Raw genomic sequence first — 5,347 nt, 5'->3', positions numbered from 1 at the left:
GACGGGGGCAGGGTGCTGCGGTGGACCCCGACGGAAGGGGTTAGTGGCACAGCCCCCCAGGAGAAGGGCAAGGTGCTGCGGTTGTCCCCCGAAAAGGGGATAGCAGCGCCGTGAGCCCGTACCAGAGAGGGCAGTAGTGCGGTGGGCTCAAAGGACCGGTGAGGCCCGAGAAGGGCAACACATTAGAGAAGGCCCGAGAGAGGGAGAGTGGGCATATGTTTATGGTGACAGTCCAACGTCTAGTACATCAGCGAGGCTTGGGGCGTGGTATTAGGGGTGGTAGGAGCCACGTGTAGCCCATAAGGCTAGGGTGCCCCAAGGCACCCATGGGTGTAGGATAAGACCCACGAGGGGTCCAGGAGTTTACGTGCCCAAGGAGACACAAGGCAGCCTCCCGAACCTACTAAACATCAAAGACATGGTGGGCGAGAATCGAGGGTGCCCTTGGGCCGAATTGGCATGGAGAGAGGGCCTTAAGGAGATCACGGCTCTCCTAAAGGACCCCGCTGTGACAGTAATAAAGACCAGAATGTAAAAAAATAAAAAAGGAGAGAGCTAAATGGCTATGAGATGTTATTAAAAGAAAATAAAGGTATAAAACTCCTTATGTACAGATTAAACTGACCTGTTAAAGAGAGTGCTGGGCTCATCTTCTCTCCCTACAGGTTACTTTTAAGGCAAAGGTCAACTGACAGAACATGTGACTAGGAAGTAGATTTGCTGGCATGTAGAAGGGCAGCCTGAATTCACACAGAAGAAACTAAAAGCAGAAAAACTGTGCAGAGGCATACTATTCAAGATCAAGAAAGAGGGCTGTTCATAATACTAACAGTTTAGAATTGCCACACTTGAGCTCGAGATGTTTTATGAGGCGCCAGCATTACGAGATGCTCAGAAGCAAAAGCTGGGTTTGGGGAATAAACTATTGAGTCTAGTAAGGGACAGTAAATACAGATAGACTAGATACAGAAACTGGATTTACCTGAGCTGCCACTGAAGTACTATTAAAAATAAACCAAAACCCCAACAAAAAATGCACTTGAATGCACTGTACTTTTTGCTTTCCTTTGGAGGCCCTAAGTCCAAGTGCTTTGGTAGAATCTGCAATAAGATTCTGAGAGTTTACAGAAACATTACAATCAAATGCAACTTAGGAAATGCAACTTTTCTGAAATTTTGATAAGAATACTTACACGTATCCCAATACAAGGTTTAGCATTCCCTATACCAAGTACATAAGGCCACACTAAGTATCCTGTACTATGCAGACATTTTCATACTTTCAATTTAAAAAAAACAATTTCTTAATTTTCCTTCTGCTACCCTTAAAAGGAAGGATTTTCAAGCCATTTTCTGCCTTGAATTTTTCTCCAAAGAAAATGTGGCAGAGTTGAGAGATATCCCCCAACCACATACTTTGGAAATTCTACAATGAAACCCGCTCCATGTTTTCCTCTGCTTTCTCCTACAAATTCATACTCATGTGGACCCCTGCCTGCTTGTCTCCTTCTCTTATTAGGTTTGTTAGCTTCCAGGAAATAGAGAAGAGCATCTACCCTAAATTCAGGCTCAGATATCCAGGGACCACAATCTTTGACCAAATACAGCTTCAAAAGCTACCATAAACTTTAGATTACCCTATTTACTCAAATACAAGATGACCCTGAATATAAAATTATCCCCCCCCCCCAATTAAATTCTATATATGAAGAATACATAAATTTGTTATAATTTCCCAGGTATAGAATCTAATTATTGAAGTACTGTCTTGAATTCATTCCCTTTCCACTACTACAGCATGGAAAAGTGGAGGGGGTGGGGGTGGTGTCAGGTGGTCCCCTTGCACTCTGCTCCCACAATTTCTTCCCCTTGCAGCCTTTCTGCCTTCGCTTACTGTCAGACCCTGCTCAGGCTCTGTTTCCTCCCCAAGTACAATGTGGAAGTTGCATGCGAGGGGGGAAAGGGACAGAGAGGAGGGCAGAAACTGCAGACTGAGGGGGCTGGCTTTGGCCCCAACCCTGACTGCTGCAAATTTCATCACAGGTACTCCAGAAACAGTTTTGAGCACCATTTTCATACCTACTTTCATACCAGTACATGTACATGTTATTAGTTCAGAGCCAAAAGGACTGATCATATCGTTCATTGGGTTGGACCCCAACAGTCAACAGCATTTCAAGCCATGGTGGTGACCTCAAAGACCAGCACTTCTCAGTATATGTACTCCAAATACCATGCCCCCCTGCCCTGCCCTACCCCAACAAAGGATCCACGTGCTAATTATCCCTTACTTGCTACCGAAACCAGGTGTTCCTGTCACAAGTCCTGGGACCCTCCAAAAATTTACATGCAGATGAGGTGCAGAAATGCCACATGCATCTCCACGCTACAGAGAGTGGGACTATACTAATCATGTGCAAAAGGCTGAGAGATGGGATGACAGCTGTACAGAAGTTTGGTGATGTTTGCCAGTGTGTGGGCCGGGAGCAACCCGAGCCCTTTTTCGTGCTGCACGCGGGCTGTGGCCAGCAGCCCGGGCACGCCGGGTTGGAGAGGGAAGGCCGTCGAGCTGGAATTAGGCACAAACGCGTAGTGGTAGTTTTAAAGATTGTTAACTTACACCGAGATGGCAGTGGTGTAGGCTGGAAAACTTGATTGAGTTGCGGTTACAGACAGACAACACAGACGGTCTCGTGGAGGTTGCTAGGCTCCACGGTGCAGAGCTCCGGATGCTCTGGGTGAACGAGCCACCAAAATGGAAATCGTAAATACGTCTTATAAAAGTCGCGCTCGAAGACAGGAAGAGGTGGGCGGTGGATCAGGCCGCCAAGCTCCTCTGGATCTCACACAGGGTTTCTATTACCCTGCCGTGTACCCAGAGTCCCCATGAGATGGATGTGGAGTCCTCTTCGGCTTGGGCGGAAACTGCTCAAGCCTCTTATACGGCTAACAGGCCAATCGCTAGCCGCCATGTGTGAATAATTTAGCACTAGCCAATCACGGGGAACAAATTTGCATATCGGTGGCAGGAACTCTTTTGCACCGTGCATTCCTCTCGCAACATGAGCAATGCACCCTGCAAAAGAAGCTGCAGAAAAGGCGGGAAACTCGTCCCTGCACCTTTCCTCTTGCTACAGGAAACACTCCCGTGCAATGCTCTGCAACTTGGCGGGGATAATTCTGGTGCCGAAGCACACACACAATCATGCCTTTTGGGTCATGACAGCCAGGTTTTTGATTGTAGCCGTGTTGGTCTAAGGACATAGGCAGGCAAAGCTCTTTGAGTAGATGTGATATCTTTTATTAGACCAACTGAATAGTTAGAAAAAAGTTCTTGGAAAGCTTTTGGGCACAGGAGTCTCTGCTGTTCACATTTAAGTCTTATGTATAAACAGAAATCATAGGAATCAGGAAAGAAAGGCACTGCTCAGCTATGGGTGTGAAGAGGAAGTCAAAATATATTTGATGTAGTGATTCACCAGGACTTGAAAAAGAGTTTGTGCTGAGAGGGAGTGAGCATGAGTATTATGTCTTATTCAGACGGGCTGCATTAGCTTATCCTTACAGTAGGTTCTCATCAGCATCTAAGCCTTTTGGCTAAGAACAAATGTAGCACCTGGGCTTAGCTGGCTGCATGTTTCATATGTAATTCAGTTGTGTTCCCACCCACTACCCCCATCCTCTACTATTTAGCCCCCAACTTGGGTCTTTCTGTATTTCATTGTTCTTTGAACTTGTCTTAACTTTAACATTTTCTAATAAATTAATTTTTTGGCACCAGGGGAGGGTGTCAGGGCTAGCTCTGGCCCTCAAAATGCCAGCATGGTATTGCAGTACCTCCAGGCCCAGTACTAGTTTCCTGCAGAAAAAACACCCGTTCATTTTTCTGTTTTTAAGGGCACAAACACAAAAAAGTTCCCATCAGCATTTTTGGTACCAGGGGAGGATGCTTGCTCCAACCTCTCTGAGTGCAGTATTGCAGTACCTCCTGGCCTGGTGTTCGTTCCATCCTGGGGAGCAACTGCCCATTTTGGGGGGACGTGAACTTATTTATTCATTTATTTGAAGGGCCACGCACACACACAAAAGGTTCCCATCAATTTTGTGGCAATGGGGGACTGTTTTCACAATTTTCCCTAGCTGCTTCTTGGGCTTTTGGCTAGGAGCAAGCAAGACTAGGGGTCATCTAAACTCCAAGACTTCCAGCCCAATCAACTTCCTAGTTGGCTTTCGTGCCTGCTTCTACCAGCATTTTAATGATAGCTAATGTATTTAATAAGTTTTTTTTTTGGGTGGGGAAGGGTTGCTGGCATGCAAATACAAGACAGGGGGCTTTCCACCCGCCCCCCCATGCTGACGGGGGGGGGGGGGGGGGGGGAGTGGGGGAACCTTGTCTTATATTTGAGTAAATATGGTAAACTAATGCACTAGCCAAAAACATCGGTCCTTAGTGAATACAACAGAATTAAAGGACTGAGGAAGAGCATCTCATACACAGAAGCTTGTCCAATAGCTCTCACAACTACACAGTTAGCCCAATAAAGCTTATCATAAAAAAAATTCTTGGCTCTCTCATTTTCTGGACTATCTTGGTTACCACACAACCTTACTAAAATAAAATAAAATAAATCTGGAGGTAGCTGGTTCAGGCAAGTCTTGGGATATTCATCACCACGTTAATTAGGTGCACCTCAAAAGGGACTCTTCTACTTTAAAATCTCTCTCAAATGTCTCAGGTTTTTTCAACCTTGAAAAAGGTTACCACTACATCAAGAGGCATGCATCAAGGGCTCGGTGAACAACTGTTCACCAGGGCACCCTTGGGGAAAACTCGAAGTAATGGTCACAAACTCCTGGAAGACAGTTTCAGGCTCAATGTTAGGAAAAACTTCTTCACAACTAGGGTGTCCAGACTGTGGAATAAGCTCCCTCCAGAAGTGGTACAATTCCCCTACCCTGGAAATCTTCAAGAGGAAACTGGACAGGCACCTTGCTGGGATCACCTGACCCCATTTGTCTTTCCTGCTTGGTGCAGGGGGCTGGACCCGATGATCTTCCGAGGTCCCTTCCAGCCTTACAATCTATGAAAGCACTACCCATACTCAGACACCTCACTCTGGCATTAGATCACTTCTAGGGAATTTCAGATAAATTGATTTAGTTTAATTAGTGTAGAATATTAACACACAAAACAAAAAACAAGCATATCACCCACCACACAAATGCTTGTGAGAATACTCTTACAGGGACTTTGAATGACAATTCATCAGCGTTAGTATTAGGAAGAAGAAGAAAAAAAAAAAAAAAAAAAAAAAAATCAGGGAAAGGGGGCCATGATGCAATTAAG

General features: G+C 45.6%; 1 protein-coding gene and 1 pseudogene across 1 annotated transcript in view; one reads left to right on the top strand and one right to left on the bottom strand.

The window, feature by feature from the left end:
• Nucleotides 1-5,347, bottom strand: part of CHD1 (chromodomain helicase DNA binding protein 1) — an 86,897-nt gene that overhangs the window by 75,960 nt on the left and 5,590 nt on the right. The window lies entirely within an intron of this gene.
• On the top strand, nucleotides 3,578-3,859 carry LOC112547969 (annotated as a pseudogene).

Source organism: Alligator sinensis, unplaced genomic scaffold, assembly GCF_000455745.1.
Source record: "Alligator sinensis unplaced genomic scaffold, ASM45574v1 scaffold1067_1, whole genome shotgun sequence".
Classification (NCBI taxonomy): domain Eukaryota; kingdom Metazoa; phylum Chordata; order Crocodylia; family Alligatoridae; genus Alligator; species Alligator sinensis.
Note: the sequence above shows the minus strand (reverse complement) of the source record. Positions and strands in the feature narration are given on the sequence as shown.